This window comes from Narcine bancroftii, chromosome 1, assembly GCF_036971445.1.
Source record: "Narcine bancroftii isolate sNarBan1 chromosome 1, sNarBan1.hap1, whole genome shotgun sequence".
NCBI classification, from domain to species: Eukaryota; Metazoa; Chordata; class Chondrichthyes; order Torpediniformes; family Narcinidae; genus Narcine; species Narcine bancroftii.
The window spans coordinates 260,498,526-260,520,123 of record NC_091469.1 but is presented as its reverse complement, the minus strand read 5'-3'; the positions used below and the strand labels follow the sequence as shown (position 1 = coordinate 260,520,123).

Genomic DNA, 21,598 nt, shown 5'->3' with positions numbered 1-21,598 from the left:
CAATAGTGTGAACAGGAGCAGGCTGGCCACACAGCCCTAAAGTGTACCGGTGCTCAGTGTGGCGATGCTCAATGTTCTACTGCCAATCTGGTTTGACTGTTAGTATGTCCAGAATCCAGTTACAGAGAGGGGTGTTGAGAACAGCTTCTCCACCAGCCTCTGGGGAATGATTACAGGTACACCCCAATTTGCGATCTATGCAACTTATGTCCAACTGTACATATGACCAAATTAAAAAAATAAATAAAAAATTTTAAACTTTTGCAATTATGGTGAAAATCAGGCATATCTATGATGGCCTCCATGTTGGCTAGTGTCCAATCTCTCACAAGAGCTGGCCTTGGTGGATGCCATGTTGAGATATTTCACTACATTTTAACTCATGTCCCAATTTTTCTAATTCTGTTGGTCAATATTTTGACGGTCAGACAGATTTTAAAGGCCCGTAGAGTCTGCAGTAACAGAGAGAGTGAGAAGGATTTGGAGATAGAGAATGGAAGGAAATCAATCATTTTGCTCTTCAGTACCACAGGTAGGGCAATTCTGACATATGTCCATTCCGAGATATGGGCCTTCATCCAGAACTAAAAACTGGCATATGTAGAGGAGTACCTGTATATTAAACATGGAGCTGAAGTCGATGACCAGCAGCCTGGTGTATAAGGTGACTTTCACCAGATGGGTCAAATCAGAGTAGAGGAACAAAGCTATAGCATCGTCAGTGGTACAGTTCTGTCTATAGGCAAATTTAAATGGGGTCCCATGTCTCTGGGAGGTGCGCTTTAATGTGTTCTATTGCCAGACAAACGCTTGAAGCATTTCACAATGGGAAAGCAACAGGGCGATAGTCCTTGAGGTCCATTACTGTTGCTACCTTTGGTATCTGGATGATGATGGCTGTCTTGACTTTGATCTGGAGGTTACCTTGAGAAAATTATCCACGCCCTCATTTTCTCCCATTTAGACTACTCTAACTCTCTTTACACGGGAATTAGTCAGTCATCATTATCCCGTCTGCAACTGGTTCAGAATGCGGCAGCAAGGCCCCTGACAGGAGCCAAGAAAAGGGAGCATATCATCCTTATTCTCACTTCCCTTCACTGGTTGCCAGTACAGCTCAAGATAGATTTTAAAGTTCTCTAGTTTGTTTACAAAGCCCTTGATGGACTAGCCCCCTCCTACATCACCGATCTCTTAATGTCCTATTCCACTTCAGGACCCCTCAGATCGGCCAATTTAGGGCGCTTGGATGTTCCGTGCTCAAATCGCAAACTCAGGGGAGATGGTGCCTTTGCGATAGCAGCCCCCAAACTGTGGAACAATATTCCTCCCTCCTTCAAATCAGCCCCTTCATGCAGGTTGAAGTTGTAGTTTTACTTACAAGCATTTTGAAGTGATTGTTGATTGTTACCATGTGGTATGTACAATTCTAAACCTCGGGGACCCATTTTATACTGCACTTTAAATAGCTGCTTAAGTTCAGATGTAATTTATGATGTATACAGCACTTTTGTCAACTTAAGTGCGCTATATAAATAATCTAAACTACCTAGTGCAAGCAAGTGTTGCTCATTAGAACTTGGCTACTGAGTTAGGGTGACATAAGGTGGTGGAGCTTGAAGGGAGCCAATTGGGGAATAACCAGTGGGCTAGGAAGTAACGTGTTAAAGATATCGACTCGGGGCCAAGAGGTGGAGGTCCAAGATTATAAAAGGTTCTTAACGAAATACAGTAAAACCCCTGTTACCTGGAAACAACCAGCAGCCTCAAGTAAGTGGAAAATTCACTTATCTGGCATCTACAAATCTCCATGGGTACCAGATACCAGGGACTTTACTGTATTTTCTTCCCTTGAAACATGAAGAAAAAAAGTTACAGAAACTATTTATAAAATGCAAAAAGGCTGAAATTTTTCAGCAGGTCAAATGCCATTTGCAGGGGTAAACAGTACATTTATCTGTAGATTGGAATGGAGTATTGGCCCTTTTTTTTCCTGTCTTTAATGTGAGAATTCTAGCGTCTGAAGATTTTTGGACTTTGGTGCATATACCACTTTTCTTGAAGCTGCAAATACTGAAGGTGGCGCCATGCTCACATTTGGTTTCAGTCATTTAATCCATCAAACTATCTCTAATATATTTCTCCAGCTCAGCAATCTTTCACTGACTCAGCTGATATTGCAAATAAATGCAAAGATTTATGGTAACAAATAATTCTCCAAACCCTGATCTACAAATCATGTTGACCCTTGAAATAAATGAGAGCATTGTAACATCGATTGCCACAGCTTATGGAGAGCACCTCATACAAGCCTATGGAGATATGCAGGCTTGCTGTTGGACCAGGCAGTGCTCACTACAGTAAAGGTATAGAGGTGGATCAGGAGGGAACAGGAGAGCCAATGGGCAAACAGAACTGATATGGACTTGACAGAAACAAGACAGGTTGCTCAGAAAATAGGATAATGTATATGTTTGAGAAAGGGGGATTTTCAGCAAAATATCCCCAAGCTTTTTATACATCTCCCACATTGACTGAAAACAGACTTTGTACATAAATTAAGCTTGGGGACACCTTAATTACAAAATATCTGATTGGTATACAATGTCTCTATTGTTTAATTTTCTAATTAATTTCTTTAAAAATTAAAATCTTCAAGCTCATCCATATTTCAAATGTAATTAGATAATTTGAAGGAAATTCAGGTTTGGACAATGGATTTAAAAAATAGTTAATCAAGAGAGCTCCTGACATTGTAGGTGTGGAAATCACGACTCAAATTTGCAGAGTAAAGTTGAGATGTAACTTGATCTGATCTCCCTGCCATGACCTTTCTATTGATAATAAACAGCCTTAAGAAAGGAAGGTGATTGTCAATGGTGTACATCATTACAGATGATCATAAACTGGAATACTTTGCTTCTTACACCAGGATCAAAACCACGTTAATTAAGTGCAAAATAGCATCCTCAATGGCCTGCACTAATGTAGATTTGGAGGGGTGTCCTATTTGCACCAAAATAATAACCTGTGACCTTTTCTCTGGTGTCACGTCAAGAGAGGTTGCATTTGTACTTTGCAATAAACTTGGAACAGTTCAAAATCTTCCAAGGCCACCCCTCCCCTACTCCCTTCTCCAGTTTCCAGCCAAGGTGATTTCCACACCGATGACTTCTGGGGCAATGTTAATGCCTCAGTGATAAAAAAAAATCAAGTAAGGTGCAGATGCTGAAATTCTGAAACAAAAACAGAAAATATTGGCAGTCAGTCAGCCAAGCAGCGTCTGCAAAAAGGGTAGCAGAGTTATCTTTTTGGGTTGACTTCAAGTTCAGCTTCTTCACTCCCATATCTTGTCAGTCGGCTGGCACGTAATCACTGGTCTCTCCTGCAGTGGGATAGAGGGTTTCTGGTCCTCGAGGAACCTTAAGGGCTGACTGTGGGAAGATAATAATGATGAGGGAGGTGTTGAAATATTGGAGTCCAAGGTTTTTGTCAGATGAAGTGAAGGCAATTTAAAGAGGCAGAGAGGATTGATTCCATTTGTCAAAACCATACACAGACAGAGCAGGGAATGGGAGTAATCAGTCTTCAACACTAATTTCTACTGAGCAGGCCTTTTGTCCAGTTCCCTGTCTGCGCTGCCATCTAATCCTAGCAGGGTCAGTGTTAGTAAGTAGGGGATACAAAATGCCGCAGATGTTGGAATCTAGAGCATAAAAGGTAAGCTGCTAGAGAAACTTGGCAGGTTAAACAGCATGAATGGAGGAAAAAGGGTAGTTGACATTGTTGGTCAAAGCCCTGCATAGTAAGTACATTATGCTGTGACCTATCAATGCTAGGAAGAAATCAACAGAGATGTTGTCTCTCATTGAGATCTGATAACTGGGGGATCTTACAGAGGAATATAAATTCATGAAAGGCGCAGTGAAAGTGAATGGTCACAGTTTTTTTCCCAGACCCAAGGGGCACCTTTTTCACACACAGGGAGGAATGTATGTGTTACAAGTTGCCAGAGGTAGTCTAAGAGGGTGGGTGGGTTGTACAACAGTATTATTTAAAAGACATTCAGACAAGTACATGGACAGGAAAGTTTGGGAGCGATGTGGGCCAAAAGCAGGCAAATGGGACTGGCTTAGATAGACAACTTGGTCAGCATGTCCAAAGGGGGCTGAAGGGCCTGTTTCCTTGGCTTTAAACTCTGAGCCAGGCCCTTTGGCCCAACTTGTCTGTGCCAACCAAGTAAAGCTTATCACATTTGTAACATGGAAGTGCATGTTAATATCGTGTGTATAAATGTGAAGGGGGGGTGGGTGGGATCTCGTCTGTGATGATTCAAATGGCAAAAGTATCTTGCTGTAACCCTCGTTTTGCTTCTCTGCCTCACACTGAGATTTGGATGTGTGAGCTGAGGTGGAGAGATGAAATATTTTACTAGTGGAATTGTCACTGTCAAGAGGATCACTCTCCCCTGAACTCCACATTACCAGGGATCAGTGCCTTCAGAAGAAAAGGAAACAAATATTGCCAAAACTGATTTTCATCCATTATTTTCTTCCACTACACACAGTGAAACCAGGTCTTTGGGAACTGGCTAATATTTCATTGTCCAACTCAAAATAGCAAGTTCTTCTATGTTCCTTTGCATAGCTGATGCCAGGTACCTGACCTTGCAAAATAGGGGAGGGAGCTGACCACTTGGCCCTTTTTTCCAACCCTGCCATTCAAGTTCAATCGTGGCTGATCTCTTCTGTGCCTGTACCTGCTGGCCTTCAAATCGTTTATCTTTCAAAAAATGTCCGTTTTTTCTTTTTGGCCTTGTTTCCTCCTTCCAAAGATCTTGCCTCTGCAACTCTCTGGGTTAGAGACTTGAGGTTCACCAACCTCTGGAGGAAGGTGGTCCAATGCACCTCCATCAGTTTTATATAACTATCCCCTAGCCTTGTAGCCTTATCTAATCATTCAAGATTCCTCACTGGTGAAAACATTATGAGATCGAACCTGTCATGTTGACAAGAAATCTTCTCAGTTTCAAAATTCAAATTTCAAATTTGTTGTCAGTGTATACAGTTTGCATTACATCACGGATAACCCCGAGATTCTTTTTTTCCTAAAGGCCAGGCAATATTTCTTCTTATCAGTGTGGAAAAAACTGTCCTCAAGAAAAGATACGTGTACGAAAGAGGGAAAATGTAAACAAGAAGGTAGTGCCAACAAACTACAGTAAAAAAATAAATAATAAATAATGTTCAAAGTAAGAATTCTTAAATGAATTTTTTTGTTGTTTAATAAGATCGCCCATCATTCTTCCAAAGTCCAAACAATATAGAACTAAATTCTTTTGCCGTATGTATGAGGGTAATCCTTTCATTCCAGGAGTTACTTTTGTGAATGTCTCTTGGACTGTCTCAAATGCTCATTTATAATTTCTTAAATCATTCAGGTGCCTTGCCGTTCGGCGTGGGCGATCATGTCTCTGACCCTCCGAACTGTAGTTGTTGCCTCCCCTCTTCTCCTTCGGTGGAGGGTCTATCTTTGAGCTGAGACCGGTCAATGTTGGGCTCATGATTGGACAATGGAAAAATACTGAAGTGGTTTCCCATGGCCTTCTTCAGTCGCAGTGTCCACACTGGACAGGCAACCCTGGCCATCGATCAGCAGGTTCATCTGCCCAGCGTTTTTAGTTTCACAATCATAAATTCCAATTTGTAGAGTCTGCTTGTAAAAAACATCCACCATCTGCAATCCACGGCTTCACATTACCCTGATTGGGAGGCTGAACAGTTCCTATGCCTTGCCCTAGGGTGACCTGTAGGCTGTCGGATGGAAGGAGCACTTTACATCTCCTTTTGCTTGACCTATACCCCCCTTCACATTCATGCACACGATACTAAGAAACATACACTTTACTAACATGCACTTCCATGTTACAAATGTGACAAGCTTTAGTAGACAACTTGGTTGGCACAGACAAGTTGGGCCAAAGAGCCTGGCTCAGATTTTAAAGCCAAGGAAACCGGCCCTTGAGCCCTTTTGTCATATGGAGAGGTTGGTCAATCTAGGATGGTTTTCTCTGGAGCATCAGAGGCTGAGGGGAGGCCTGATAGAAGTTTATAATTTATGAAGGGCGTAACTAGGAAGAACAGTCAGAATTTTTGTCCTGGGGTAAAATGAGAAAATACGGGAGGTCGGGCATTTAAGGTGAGAGTGGAAAAGCTTAAAGGAGATGTGCAGAGCAAGTTTTTCTTGTACAAAGAGTGGTAGGTGCAGGGGACTGGCTACCAGGGGTAGTGGAGGAAGCACCTACGACAGTTAGCGGTCGTTAGATAGACATATAAATACTGCAAGGAATGGAGAGGTACAGATCATGGGCAAGCTGAAGAGATTTAATTTAATCTGAACGTCATGTTCAGAGTGGACATTGCGGGCTGTTCCTGGCTGTACTATTCTATGTTCTACATCAGGTGTGCCTTCACTTTATCCCCCAAGTGTAAAATGTCCCAGGTTAAGCAGTGATCTCAGGATTACATCTAATCTTACCTGAGGGTTTAAGGCTACTGGTCAGTGTTATGTCAATCTTCTACAAAAGCTCTTTCGAGAGCTACATCACAGTGTGGCGCAGTTGCTGCGGAGAAATGGATCAGAGGTCAATCCACCGGACCATAAGAGCAGCAGAGAAGATCACTGGAGCCTCCCTTCCACCCCACCTCCCCCCCCACACCCCCCCATCGATGTGATCGACCGGGATCATTATCTGAAGAAGGCACACAAAATCATTGAGGACCACTTCCACCCAGCACACAGCATCTTTCAACTGCTCCCGTCAGGAAAGGTATACAGGAGTATCAGCTAGCAACATCAGGCTGAGGAACAGCTTCTTGTCACGGGCCCTGACAATGCTGAATAACCAAAGGGACTCTCACCTCAACCATTGAAACTCTCATCTTCAGAGAACAATATTTATTTATTTGTCTATATGAAGACTTGCCCTACATATGTATTGTTTGTCTGTATGTGTGTTATCTCTGTGACTGCATGTTTTGCACTGAGGACCGACCGGAGAGCGCGGTTACGTCAGGCTGTACTTGTGCAATTAGACGACAATGAACTTGACTTGAAACATCAGTTGTTATTTCATTATACTAAAGCTGAAGTCTTTCACCATTCTGTTCCAAATGCAAATGCCTAGTCATAGGTATGAGCTGACATATGAAACATGAACAGCTCGATCTTTCCTGCAATTAGGGAATTCCACGAGCCATGCCACCAGCAATTAGTTCGGTGTCTTGTTTAGGGCAATCATCATTATCTCACACTACCTCAAACAAACCTTGCTTTTCTATGGTTTTATGGGTTTTTTTTGAGATTCATAAATCATTGGATTTAATGTTGCCCTCTTGCTTAAATCCTCATCTAATTGTTGGTGGCAGTTAGAAGAACGATTTTACAGTGTGCCTTTCACGAGCTCAGAAAGTTCTGAGAACTTTGAAGCAAAAAGAGTTTGATGTTCTTCTGATGTGGGCAATGCCCGATGGGTTTAATGCACAGTAAGTTTCCACAAACAGTGAAGTAGCAAAGAATAAATGATGTAAGTTGAAGAATAAATGCTGGTCAGGATGCCAGGTAGAATTCCCCTGCTTTTCTTTGAACAGTGTCATGAAATCCTTTACTTGACAGGACAGATGAGACCTTTTGTTTAAAATCTCACCCAAAAGAGAAAATAAAAATCAGGAAGCAGACTACTTTCACAGGACCTACATTCTATTTTTTAAAAAAAAGATTGCCGTCTCGCTCTTGCCGAAACCCTGCCTTTTGTCTTGTTCAGGTGAAGGAGTTGTCATATCTCAGGTTTCATTGCACCTCAATGCCACTTCCCAGCCATTCCCCATCTGTGTCTGTCTGGGCTCCCTCTGCCTCAGGGGCTGTGGTCTGTCGCCAGCACAGTGGCAGCAAGCAGACAAGCCATCTCCCTAGAGGTTCTGCGCGTTTAGTGTAATCTTCCTGCATTATTATTGAGCAAAATGTAAATTGCATCTAGTTTTCTAGCTTCAAATTGAGTTAAAGAATGTAGAATCTGATAAAGAGTGTTTTTAAATGCTAAATATCAGAATCCAAATAGAACATGCAATTGAAGCAAAGTAAAACAGCCTGGGAATATTTTGCAGTTAGTTATTCACTTTTTACTTTGCAAAGATTAATTTGTTTGAGGACATCAGAGTCTGGGAGCAGAAATAAATATACAGCAAATGCTAATTGTTTTAACAACATTATATCCTCTCTCATCCCTCATCAAACTTCAGAATGTATTTTAAAAAGTTTACAAGGAAATTATTAGCTAGACTCAAAGTTGAAGTTTGAATTTTGGAAATAGACATACATAATCAGGATACAGAAATTGTCTCTCCTCTCTTCTTGCTCTCGTGGGCATATGGGGACTCTGGTTAAGGGGCAAATCTGGTTGATTTGCCCAAAATTTTACACAGGGCCTGCACTGCACCTGGACGCCTTGCATCTCACCTCCAGGCCCAGACACAGGCCACAGCCTCCTCCACAAACTGGCTGTCTGTGTGGGTACCAGGCCCAGGAGGGCCATCCCCATCCACTCTGACCCCACTCTGTCCGAGGCGAGACTCACATCCATGCCCAGGCCCAGGCTGCTTCATCATCCGGGAGGGATGGCCTGTTGCTGTGGGAACAATGCTGGGTGATGCGACACAGACCCTCTGACATCATCACGCAGAAACGCGAGAAGCTCACAGCAAGTCATTCCGCCTGAGGGCAGCAGTTCTGCGTCTAGGTGGTGACCTCCTTGTCACGGGACGGCCAGCCCCGGAGTATGTGCGCTGACAACACAGGGCCTGAACGCTGATGCTGAGCGCCGTTGCTACAGCCATGAGCCAGTTCCTGGGTTGGAGGTGAGATGCACATCGTACTGGGTGTGAAGGTGCCCAGGATCGGGATGTAGTGGAGCGGGACAACAGTTATTGTTAATTTGTTTATCTTTTTATTTTCTCTGTCTGATTTTTTTCTTCTTCTTGTTGTTGCTTTGCCTGAACTGTACCCAGTTTTGTTCGAATTTGGGAGGGCAGATGCCCCCCACCCCCCCCACCACCCCCACCACCCCCGGGTCATATGCCTATGCTCTGATTCTCTTCTGCTATCTTTAGAATTTTGATTGATTTCACTCTCTGATTCCTCAGAGTGGAAAGTTGGGTGGAAGGTCCTGTTTCTGTGCTGTATGACTCTATTTCACACCACTATAGACCACAACCACATTCAGGACTGCTATTTGGTTATTCACGATCTTTTCCTGTTCATATTTCCTCCCAGATGGCCTTTCAAAGGTGTAGGTCTCTGGTAGATCAGGAGCTTTCTGTCTTCATGTATGAAGACACCCATTTATATTAGAACCTTTTATAACTGCTGAAAAGCACCAAGCAATAAAATTATGAACTGTGGTGTAATCACTGTAGATTTACAGGGGACTATAACAAGCAATTCACACACAGCAAGTTTCTGTAGCCTGCACCGTAATAATGAGCAAATTATCCATTTTGGTGATGATGTGAGGGGAGGTTGTTTGTGCAATAAATATTCATTTTAATTCTTAATTCTAAGATACAGCATGGTTTCAGGCCCTTCTGGTCCAGGCACCTGTGCCATCCCAATATACCAGTTAAGCTACAAATCCTATAAGTTATTGGAAATGTGAGATGAAACCGGTGCACCAAGTAGATACAGGGACAATGTACAATCTCCTGGATTCAAACCCAGGCCAGTTTTTAAAAAAATAGCATCATGCTAATCACCACTCTATTCATATTGCCCAGGACGTCTGGGAGGGTTACCATGGCCTACTTTGCATGAAGCCTGAGGAGCTTTGAAACTCACCTGATAAAACAGATGATACCTTTTATGTCTCATTGGAAACATTGTACAACTGACAGGGAGTCATGTCCTCAGATTTGGAAAAATAGGATAGTTAATCCTTGGGCAAACTGTTGTGCTTCCAGCTTGCAGTATAACATTTTGAAACTTGGCTTCCAAGCCGAGGCACAATGGTAGCCCATTTGTGCAAACCAGCAGGTTACATCTTCAAGTTCCACTCCAGAGATTTGAGCATATAACCAGAATTGGTATTCCAGAACAGTACTGAGGAAATGCTAACAATTGAATTTTTGAAGGAAGTAACACAAATGGTTAATGAAGGTTTTTGGTTGCCTGCATGGATATTTTCATGACATTTGACAAAGTCCCACATGGCTGACCAGACGTAAAAATAAAAGCACTTGACATTTGGAGAGTAAGTGTGAAATTGCATCCAAAATCAACTCAGTGGTTGCAAGCAAAGTATAATGCCTGAAGTGTATTTTAGTCTGTTGGAATGGAGTTCCATACACTGTTTTTGCTACACACACACACACACACACACACACACACACACACACACACACACACACACATCCAGGCATGCAGCGAGTGAAAAAAATACACGGTCGAAAGTGAGTTGAATTAACTGACTTTAATAGAACTCATGCACACATTTAAATCCCTCAGAACCCAATGATGCTTGCGACTCCTGGGAACTTTATGAATTCAGCTGCAAGGCTGTGGGGTTGCCCCGTACCTAAAGCTCTCACAGTCAGGTCTGCCGCAGACTTGCCCGCAACTCCACGGGCCAGTTCACCTGTGTCGTCAGCCAGTCACCACAATATATATATATATGTAATAACGCTGTCGGTCCTGCACAATTGCTCAACAAAAGGAGGTGTAAGGTGCTCTTTCCGTCTGATGGCGTACAGGTCACTCTTGGGCAAGGTATAGTACTTGTGTAGCCTCCCAATCAAGGTCACGTGAAGCCATGGATTGCAGATGGTGGATGATTTTTACAAGCAGATTCTACAAATTGGAATTTATAAAAGTAAAACTAAAAATGCTGGGCAGATGAATCTGCTGATCAATGGTATTGATTACCCATCCAGAATGGATACTACAACTGTATACCACTTAAGTATTTTTCCCTTGTACAATCATGAACTCAACATTGACTTCGGTCTCAGCTCAAAGACAGAGTGTTCACCAAAAGAGAAGAGGCAACACTACAATTCAGAAGGTCAGAGATCATGATGGATGGAGAGACATGATCGCCCACACTAAATGGCAAGGCACCTGAATGAATTTATTATTTATATATAAAAAACATACACACACAGTACATCAATGGCTTAGACTAAAATGTAAGCAGCTTGTTTTGGAAATTTGGAAAGGATTCAGAAATTGACAGTGTGATCAAAGTGTAGAAGAAAATGGAATGCAAAAGAATCCAATGAACATGTCAAATTGGTAAGATTTAGCATGTGAAATTTAAGCAGAAGGCCAGTGAGGCAAGGGAATTTATGGGAAATTACAGTTTATTGAGAATTACAGAGTCAGAGCAAGATCCAGAAGGTTGGTGGTGTGGTTGAAAAGGTGTATGGAACACTTGCCTTTGCCAGTTGAAGCAAAGAACGTAAGGGCACAGAACCTGTATACACTGGTTGGCTCCAACTAGAATTCTGTGTACAATTCTGACCACCACAATGCAGGGAGGATGTGAAAGCACAGGGGAGGATACAGATTAGATTTGATGAAATTTCTCGTACTAAAGTCAATTAATTATTTGGAAAAGTTAGCTAGGCAGAGATTATTTACTTTAGAACAGGGCCAATGCAATTGAAATGTGCAGAATTATGGGAGGCTGAAATAGGATGTACAGGTAGGAGCTATTTCCCTAAATGGATGGGTCACTACCTAAAAACACAGGTTGTATACTGAGAGGGTCATTGAGATTTTCATTTGCCTGAAGAGTAATGTGGTCTGGAACTCACTATCTAGGTGCTGGAGCTGTGTAGAGCACGTTGAAAGAACCAAAGACTTGTTGATCCAAACCTGGGCTTTTATTAACTAAAAGACTGGAGCATATCACATGTAGGTCGACCAGTCCAGAATGACCTGGTCTGGCTAGGAGCAACCCTTTAAGACCTGCCAGTAGGTGTGGCTACGCTCTCAGCCAATCACAGTCATCCTACATGACCATCTGTACATATACACATTGGTGATAGAATCTGTACTCTCACAAGCTGGAAACCATGTACACATTTCAAAATGTATGGGGTTGGTAGATTAATTGAGTGTGATGGGCCGGCACTCATTTCATGGGCAGGAAGTGCCTTCTACTGTGTTGAATAGGATAAACAATAATATTGTAGACCTTGAAATTAAAGCTCTTCTCAAAAGCTCATTAATTTCAGCCAGTATGAATGTGAGAGACTGAACGGCAGCTTCCTGCAGGCCTTTGGGTGAGGTGGACGCATCCAGTTCTGGATGAGAGTCGCAGGGATGCTTCAGATCTAAAGCTCCTCCATTAGTTTTCCTGAAATGGGGCATGAAAAGAAGCAGCTGATTATTGTGCAGTTGGGCACTCCACCCAATCAGAATAATAACGTCTCTGCTACCACCTCAGCCCACTGTTGATAATGTCACTGGAAGGCTTTCTAAATAGCATTCAAAAATGAGTTCAAACTCCTGGCTTCATTTCAATAATGTCGCACTTCTATCCAGAGAAAACAACACGCTTCTTCCTCTAAACTCAAGTGGGCCACCTCTATCTTTTGCTCCTTCCCCCGCTGCATTCAATATCTTTTCTCTATCCTGATGTCTTAAGAACTTAATCAGTATAGAACATGACTTTTGATCTAATGATGGTCGCGGTATAAAGGCTCTAGGTGCCCTTTCAATTTCAATATTCTGTCCAACCTTGTCCTCTCCCAGGACTTTATGTATCCATTTTTGGAAAAAAAATGAATAGGATCTTGACCTTCAGTGCCTTCCTTGAGTCCAACAATTTTAATGTTGTTTCTCCTGCTAAAATGTTCCAGTGCATCCATCTTTTCCCACATTTTGTCCTTCTCAACAGCCCACGTGTCCGTATCAATTTCTACTTTTCCCAACCTTCCCTTTACATCTTCCACTTCTTCTACAGTCTTGACTCTTTCATCCATTTTACCCATAGAAACTTGCAAATTTTTCACAACAGTATCATATTTTTTCATTCGCTTGTTTGGGTTCTTCAATTCTTTCATTAAATCATCAAGTGTGCACTGCTCTTTTTTTTAATTCTGTTGGCTATTTACCTTTTAGCAGATATTACTTGGTCTTTAATGTCATCACTATAGCTGTCTGTGTCCATTATGCCTCATTCTTCTCCTCCTCTCAGTCATGTTGTAGCAGCTGCTATTTGCCAGGGCTGAGAAAGGCACTAGTTATGCCAATTGCCATTGAGGGCTCTTCTGTTTTGCGCATGTGCAGAACAATCCTCTTCGTCCTTGACTCTACTGCCTCTGGCTGTCCCAATGGGTGAACCATTCACAATGGGGGGGGGGGGGGGGCAGATCACACTCCAGCCCCAGGCTTCCATTCTGCAAGAGGCCTCTGTCCCTGGCCTTCTACCTTTGTTTGCTGGACTCCAAAGATTCCTGCAACATCTTTAAAATCTCTGGTGACATTCTTAAAGCATTTAAATATTATTTTTCTTACAGAAAAAGTTTAAAAGTTATTTTGAAACTTAGTTTATATAACTCTTTTTAATCAAATTCCCGGGAGGGTTGGGTTCCTGCTTCCTGTTTCTACCACATCACGTGATGCCCCTAAATATTATATTATTCAAAAGTGAATTCAAATTCTCAACTCGTCTTCTCTTTCTTTTCCCTATTTCTCTCTCAGACTCACTTTCACACTCTCTCCTTCCATCATCCACCCACACGCCCACATGCACTCGCGCGCGCGCGCGCACACACACACCTGTTGAGGAAGTAATTTGCTATTTGTATGCCTGTATACCGAGGATTTTAATCCTGTTAGATATTGAAAATTGAATCTTTGAATTATATGCCTATAGAAAAAAATTATTTTCATCTCATCATCATAAGAAGGTCTCATCTAATTCCAATTTTTCAAATCACCATAATGGAATTGAAAATTAGATCTAGTGTGAAAATGATTGCCAATGTTAGCAGTGGAGAGAGGTGAGTATAAGCCCTTCCCTGTGCTATGAGGAAGTCCATCCCATCCTTTCCAGAATGAAGACAAACCTTGTGAAAGGGACGTTGCTAGAGTGTAACCATCATTCCAAGTGGAGATGGCTCATAAAAAAATAAACTGTTTATACTGGTGAAAGAGCCGATAACCCAGGGACACAGATTTCAGATAATTGGCAAAAGAAAAAGATAAAATTAATATACAAAAGTGCTGGAGAAACTGAGCAGGACCTGCAGATGGCCCAGGCCCGAAACGTTGGTTATATTTCTTTCCCTCCTATGGACACTGCGGGTCCTGCTCAGTTTCTCCACTACAGTCACAGTGCCTGCAGAATTTCTTGTTTCACTCTAAAAGATCAAAAATATATTTTGTTTACATCTTGAGTAATTATCAAGGGGTAGGACTGTTAGAAAGAGTGTTTCACTAACTCAGAAATCATTTGCAGTGTTATGGCAAAACAGCAAAGGAGTGGGAATCCATTGCCCTTAAGATATTCAGAAAGGGATGTTAGAAATCCTAAATATATTAAAAAAAAAGAAAGGCTATGTAAATTTAACTTACTATTTCATTAAACTGTCGCAAACGCTCTGGGTTAAATGGTCTCCTCCTGAGTGGTGAGGTTCTGTGTTAATGTTGGACTGATTGATTTTATTTTATGTGAATGGCTGAGTCCCCGCCAAGCCGAGCAACCCAGTGCATGTCCTGCTGCCATTTCCAAAATGCATTGTGGTCCGGACATTCAGTTTGATCAGCCTAATCTCACGGCAGTCACTGCCCTTCTGTTTCCTTCCCCAATTACTCTTATCTTTTGGGAAGTGGATGGCGGAAGGAGATCAGATTGCCCTCCAGGCCCTGTTTAAATTGCACAATGTATATGTAATGTGATTGGTGTCACATGAACACAGCTGATTCTCTGTATTGTCTTTCATTTACATTTTCGGCTTGTTAAAATCAGTGGTTGAATGGTAACAATATACTTGGCTGGCAGAGAGAGAGAGGGCCTCTGACCATCAGGTCCATGCTACACAGTCAGAGTCTTCTCACCCACAACACAGGAGGCAATGACCCACCTCTTTGTGAAAGGATCCTCGTTGAGGTTCAACCCAAGCAGCTGCATAACAGAGGAGTGACTCTGGTCTGCGGGCTTTTCCAGGGAGGTACACAAAGACCAGCATCAAGTACCGCTAGAAAATCATCAACTTGGTGAAAGACCCTCATTGAGCTGCCATAAACTTCAGTTTTCAGATTTATTGTTAGAGAACAAACATGATATCGCATACAGCCCTGAGATTCTTTTCTCTGGTGGGAAAGGCAGAATTACCACTTAGTAGTCTTTTTCTTTTCTTTGGCTTGGCTTCGCGGATGAAGATTTATGGAAGGGTATGTCCACGTCTGCTGCAGGCTCGTCGGTGACTGACAAGTCCAATGCGGGACAGGCAGGCACGGTTGCAGCGGTTGCAAGGGAAATTTGGTGGATTGGGGTTGGGTGTTGGGTTTTTCCTCCTTTGTCTTTTGTCAGTGAGGTGGGCTCTGCGGTCTTCTTCAAAGGAGGTTGCTGCCCGCCGAACTGTGAGGCGCCAAGATGCACGGTTTGAGGCAATATCAGCCCACTGGAGAGCTGGCTCTGAATGGGCAACTAAAGCAGCATCGTCTGCAAAGAGTAGTTCACGGACAAGTTGCTCTTGTGTCTTGGTGTGAGCTTGCAGGTGCCTCAGATTGAAGAGACTGCCATCCGTGCGGTACCGAATGTAAACAGCGTCTTCATTGTTGAGGTCTTTCATGGCTTGTTTCAGCATCATGCTGAAGAAGATAGTAAAGAGGGTTTGTGCAAGGACATAGCCTTGCTTCACACCATTATTAATGGAGAAGGGTTCGGAGAGCTCATTGCTGTATCTGACCCGACCTTGTTGGTTTTTGTGCAGTTGGATAACCATGTTGAGGAACTTTGGGGGGCATCCAAGGCACTCTAGTATTTGCCAAAGCCCTTTCCTGCTCACGGTGTCAAAGGCTTTGGTGAGGTCAACAAAGGTGATGTAGAGTCCTTTGTTTTGTTCTCTGCACTTTTCTTGGAGCTGTCTGAGGGCAAAGACCATGTCAGTAGTTCCTCTGTTTGCGCGAAAGCCACACTGTGATTCTGGGAGGACATTTTCGGCGACACTAGGTATTAGTCTATTAAGGAGAATCCTAGCCAAGATTTTGCCTGCAATGGAGAGCAGTGTGATTCCCCTATAGTTTGAGCAGTCTGATTTTTCGCCTTTGTTTTTGTACAAGGTGATGATGATGGCATCACGAAGGTCCTGAGGCAGCTTTCCTTGGTCCCAGCAGAGCATGAAAAACTCATGCAGTTTGGTCTGCAGAGCTTTGCCGCCAGCCTTCCAGACCTCTGGGGGGGGATTCCATCCATACCTGCTGCTTTGCCATTTTTCAGTTGTTCAATTGCCTTATATGTCTCTTCCCGGGTAAGGACCTCATCCAGCTCTAGACTCAAGGGTTGTTGAGGGAGCTGGAGCAGGGCGGATTCTTGGACTGAGGGGTTGGCACTGAAAAGAGATTGGAAGTGTTCTGACCATCGATTGAGGATGGAGATCTTGTCGCTGAGGAGGACTTCGCTGTCTGAGCTGCGCAGAGGGCTTTGGACTTGGGGTGAGGGGCCGTACACCGCCTTTAGTGTCTCATTAAAACCCCTGAAGTCTCCAATGTCGGCGCTAAGCTGGGTTCGTTTGGCGAGGCTAGTCCACCACTCATTTTGGATCTCCCAGAGTTTGCGCTGAAGACGGCTGCATGCGAGACGGAAGGCTCGTTTTTTCTCTGGCCAGGAAGGCTTTGCAAGGTGAGCCTGGTGGGCAGATCGCTTCTTTGTCAGCAGCTCCTGGATTTCCTGGTTGTTTTCGTCAAGCCAGTCCTTGTTTTTCCTGGACGAGAACCCCAGTACCTCTTCAGTGGATTGCAGTATTGCCGTTTTCAGCTGATCCCAGAGGGTTTCAGGAGACGTGTCCGTGAGGCAGTTTGCATCCTCGAGCTTTGCTTGGAGGTTTGCCTGGAAGTAGTAGTAGTGCAAAACAAACTGTACGTAACATATACATGTAAACAAATAAATAACTAAGCAGATAACAAATGCAAATAAACTGTGCAATATGGTGAGAATTCTTTTAAAAAATCAATAAAATGCACAAGTAAGAGTCCTTAAATGAGTCTCTGATTGAGTTTGTCGTTGAGGAGTTTGATGGTGGAGGGGTAGCAGCTGTTCCTGAACCTGGTGGTGTGAGTCTTGTGGCACTGAGACCTCTTTCCTGATGGTAGCTGCGAGAACAGAGTGAGTACTGGGTGGTGTGGATCCTTCACGGTTGCTGCTGCTCTTTGACGGCAGCGTTCCCTGTAGATGTTCTCAATAGTGGGGAAGGTATTTCCTGTGTTGTGCTGGGCTGTGTCCACTACCCTTTGGAGTGCTTTACACTCAGTGGTATTAGTTTCCCCACACCAGACCCTGATGCAGCCGGTCACCACACTTTTCACGACACATCTGTAGAGATTTGCCGGGGTTTCTGGTGTCATGCCAAATCTCTGCAAACTACTGAGTTGTCTCCGCTCCATCCTCAACATCCATTGGAGCGTTTACACCCCTAACGTCGAAGTACTCGAGATGGCAGAGGTCAACAGCATCGAGTCCACGCTGCTGAAGATCCAGCTGCGCTCGATGGGTCACGTCTCCAGAATGGAGGACCATCGCCTTCCCAAGATCGTGTTATATGGCGAGCTCTCCACTGGCCACCGTGACAGAGGTGCACCAAAGAAAAGGTACAAGGACTGCCTAAAGAAATCTCTTGGTGCCTGCCACATTGACCACCGCCAGTGGGCTGATAACGCCTCAAACCGTGCATCTTGGCGCCTCACAGTTTGGCGGGCAGCAACCTCCTTTGAAGAAGACCGCAGAGCCCACCTCACTGACAAAAGGCAAAGGAGGAAAAACCCAACACCCAACCCCAACCAACCAATTTTCCCTTGCAACCGCTGCAATCGTGTCTGCCTGTCCCGCATCGGACTTGTCAGCCACAAACGAGCCTGCAGCTGACGTGGACTTTTTACCCCCTCCATAAATCTTCGTCCGCGAAGCCAAGCCAAAGACAAAGACTGAGGAAGTAGAGGAACTGACGTGCTTTCTTCATGATGCCATTAGTGTGTTAGCTCCAGGAGAGATTCTCCGAGATGGTGACTCCCAAGAACTTAAATTTGCTCTCCCTCTCCACATCTGATTCCCCCAATAATCACTGGATCATAAACACCTGGTTTCCCTTCCTGAACTCAGCAATCGGCTCCTTGGTTTTGATGATGCTGAGTGCAAGGTTGTTGTTGGTGCATCATTCAGCCAAATTTTCAGTCTCCCTTCTATATTCTGACTCTTTGCCTTGCTTTATACAACCCGTGGTATCGTCGGCAAATTTGTAGGTGGTGTTGTTGTCGTGCTGAGTTACACAGTTGTAGGCGTAAAGTGAGTAGAGCAGGGGGCTAAGAACGCAGCTTGTTGATCTTCCAGTACAACGAGATGTGCATTTGGGAGTAGTGCTGCTTGACATATTCCAGGCTGCAGGAATATATCCTAAAGGATGCTTCTGAAGCTCGGAGCAGCCAATCAAAGGCTTTGTGAGGAAGAACTGCAGTCGTGGAGTTCTTCTGCCCGGAGATATTGTGGGGCTGTGTCCAGTTTAAAAGCCTCTCAAACAACTCACTGGGGATCTTAAAACTAAGCATGATGTGTCCAAGTTCAGATGCCACCTGGCTGCCTTACCAATGAGACCCACGGAATGGATTGAAATCAGGCAGATTCAGATACTATTTATTGTCATGTAATAAAACAGAAATGTAATATTACACAAAATTGCCTTTAATCTGTCGTAAGAGAATCAAAATGTGTCACCAAGCATCCATGGTTTCGCCTCCAGTGGTCCCGCAGCCTCTGATACTGCACAAAACTCTCGTTCAGTTCAACCCATGCCACCCATGCCCAGATCCAAACTTCCAACACGATGAGGCAGGCCTTCAGCACCCAGGGCCCATCGGGAGCCCTCCTTGCCCTCAGAATTCTCTCGGATACAGGTTACAAGATGTGGTTCTCTCTTCCAGCAACCCACAGCCCGGTCGGTGTAAGTCCTTTGACCTCAAGTTACCAGCAGCCTATGTGTATCCTTCAGCTGCAGAGCCCCTTGCTGGTCTGCCAGTTTCACCCCTCCCTTTTTTTAGTGTTTGGTTTAAATCATTTAACCCCCTTTGTGACACTCCCACTGAAGGAACATGGTAAACGGAATTCAAGCCACCGGCAAAAAAAAGAGGACAATAAATGAAAAAAATAAAACAAATAAGAATAAAATAATAGGTTAAAAAAAAACATAAGTTTAAAATTGTAAAAGTAAATATTCCCTAACACACAAATCTTTGGTGAAGTTGGGAGCAAATATTCAGTCAGCAGAAGGCCTTGGTCGTGCTTTGTTCTTAGCAGCTCTTTGAATAAAGTTGTTTGAAACAGCGATGGCGTCGCCCAGGATGAAGAACTTGTTGATACTGCTCGTGATTGGGGTGACTCTCTTAAAGTGTCTCCTTATCGCTGCTTAGTAAGATTTACTCCGGTCGAGGGGGGAGGGTGGATTAATTATCTATAATGTTATTGTTCATTTCTCGGGCAGCTCTGTGGAGGTGGAGGGACCTGCAGATGCAGCGACGTTAAATGTTTTTAAAACCTGACTGAGAATAAAGTAAAATGATTTAAGGTTTATATATTCATGCAAGTGATGGTTGTTTCTGCTTTGCGGAAACTGCCAAAATGTTTGGCCTGGAAGTCAGCCTGAAGAAAACTGAGGTCCTCCATCAGCCAGCTCCCCACCATGACTACCAGCCCCCCCACATCTCCATCGGGCACACAAAACTCAAAACGGTCAACCAGTTTACCTATCTCGGCTGCACCATTTCATCAGATGCAAGGATCGACAATGAGATAGACAACAGACTCGCCAAGGCAAATAGCGCCTTTGGAAGACTACACAAAAGAGTCTGGAAAAACAACCAACTGAAAAACCTCACAAAGATAAGCGTATACAGAGCCGTTGTCATACCCACACTCCTGTTCGGCTCCGAATCATGGGTCCTCTACCGGCACCACCTACGGCTCCTAGAACGCTTCCACCAGCGTTGTCTCCGCTCCATCCTCAACATCCATTGGAGCGCTCACACCCCTAACGTCGAGGTACTCGAGATGGCAGAGGTCGACAGCATCGAGTCCACGCTGCTGAAGATCCAGCTGCGCTGGATGGGTCACGTCTCCAGAATGGAGGACCATCGCCTTCCCAAGATCGTATTATATGGCGAGCTCTCCACTGGCCACCGTGACAGAGGTGCACCAAAGAAAAGGTACAAGGACTGCCTAAAGAAATCTCTTGGTGCCTGCCACATTGACCACCGCCAGTGGGCTGATAACGCCTCAAACCGTGCATCTTGGCGCCTCACAGTTTGGCGGGCAGCAGCCTCCTTTGAAGAAGACCGCAGAGCCCACCTCACTGACAAAAGGCAAAGGAGGAAAAACCCAACACCCAACCCCAACCAACCAATTTTCCCTTGCAACCGCTGCAATCGTGTCTGCCTGTCCCGCATCGGACTGGTCAGCCACAAACGAGCCTGCAGCTGACGTGGACTTTTTACCCCCTCCATAAATCTTCGTCCGCGAAGCCAAGCCAAAGAAAGAGTTTAGTAATTTTGCCTTTTAAACTGATTACTCTTAATGAAGGTGTATTAGTTAGGCATTGTAAGAATAAGTCTCAAGCAACCAGAAAATGCACTTTTCCGGCATCTACTACACATGTTGGATGCCATGGGTTTTATTGTACATCGATGCTCTTGGCTCTGGTAGTGCCAATTCCTCAGCTACAATCAGGATGTGAGTTAAAACCAGTTACCTTCATGACAATGGACAACCTCAACTAGTCTTGGTCAGTAGCAAGCATCGGGGTGAATGAAGAAACTCAATATTTCCTCCAGCCTCCTCCAATCGTCCACATATGAGGTTGGTGAGCATCAGAAAATGCTGGAACCTTGAGAGAACCGTGGGCTGCTGGAGAAACTCACTAGGTCAGGCTACATCCACGGGTAGAAAAGATCAGTGAATATTTCAGGTCGGAACTCATTACTGAGACTTTATCAGAAAATGGGAGCCTGGAGAGAGCAAATGACATTGGTGACCTGATGTTATCAGGACAGAAATCAAGCCAATGACAAGAATCAAGTTTATTGCCATCTGATTGCACATCCTGATGAAAGAGTGTTCTCCAGTCCTCAGTGCAAAACATTCAGAACACACATACAGACAATATACATGCAGGACAAGTATTCGTATATACAAATAAATATATACATAAATTTTGTTTTTTAAATTTGAGAGTCGCAGATGGTTAATGTGAGCAGATCCTTTGGTCGTTCAGCGTTCTCCCTGCCTGTGGGAAGAAGCTGTCCCTCAGCTTGGTGGTGTTGGCTCTGACACCCCCGT

At 43.9% G+C, this 21,598-nt stretch overlaps 1 protein-coding gene and 1 long non-coding RNA gene across 5 annotated transcripts in view; one reads left to right on the top strand and one right to left on the bottom strand.

Annotated features, from left to right (window-relative positions):
- Positions 1–21,598, top strand: part of LOC138742330 (potassium voltage-gated channel subfamily KQT member 1) — an 844,658-nt gene that overhangs the window by 151,998 nt on the left and 671,062 nt on the right. The gene's annotated exons all lie outside the window — the stretch shown is intronic.
- LOC138751336 (uncharacterized) lies at positions 11,912–14,721 on the bottom strand. Its single transcript, XR_011349832.1, has 2 exons — positions 14,635–14,721; positions 11,912–12,409 (listed from the first exon to the last, which is right to left on the bottom strand). It is a non-coding gene; the product is annotated as an uncharacterized lncRNA (long non-coding RNA).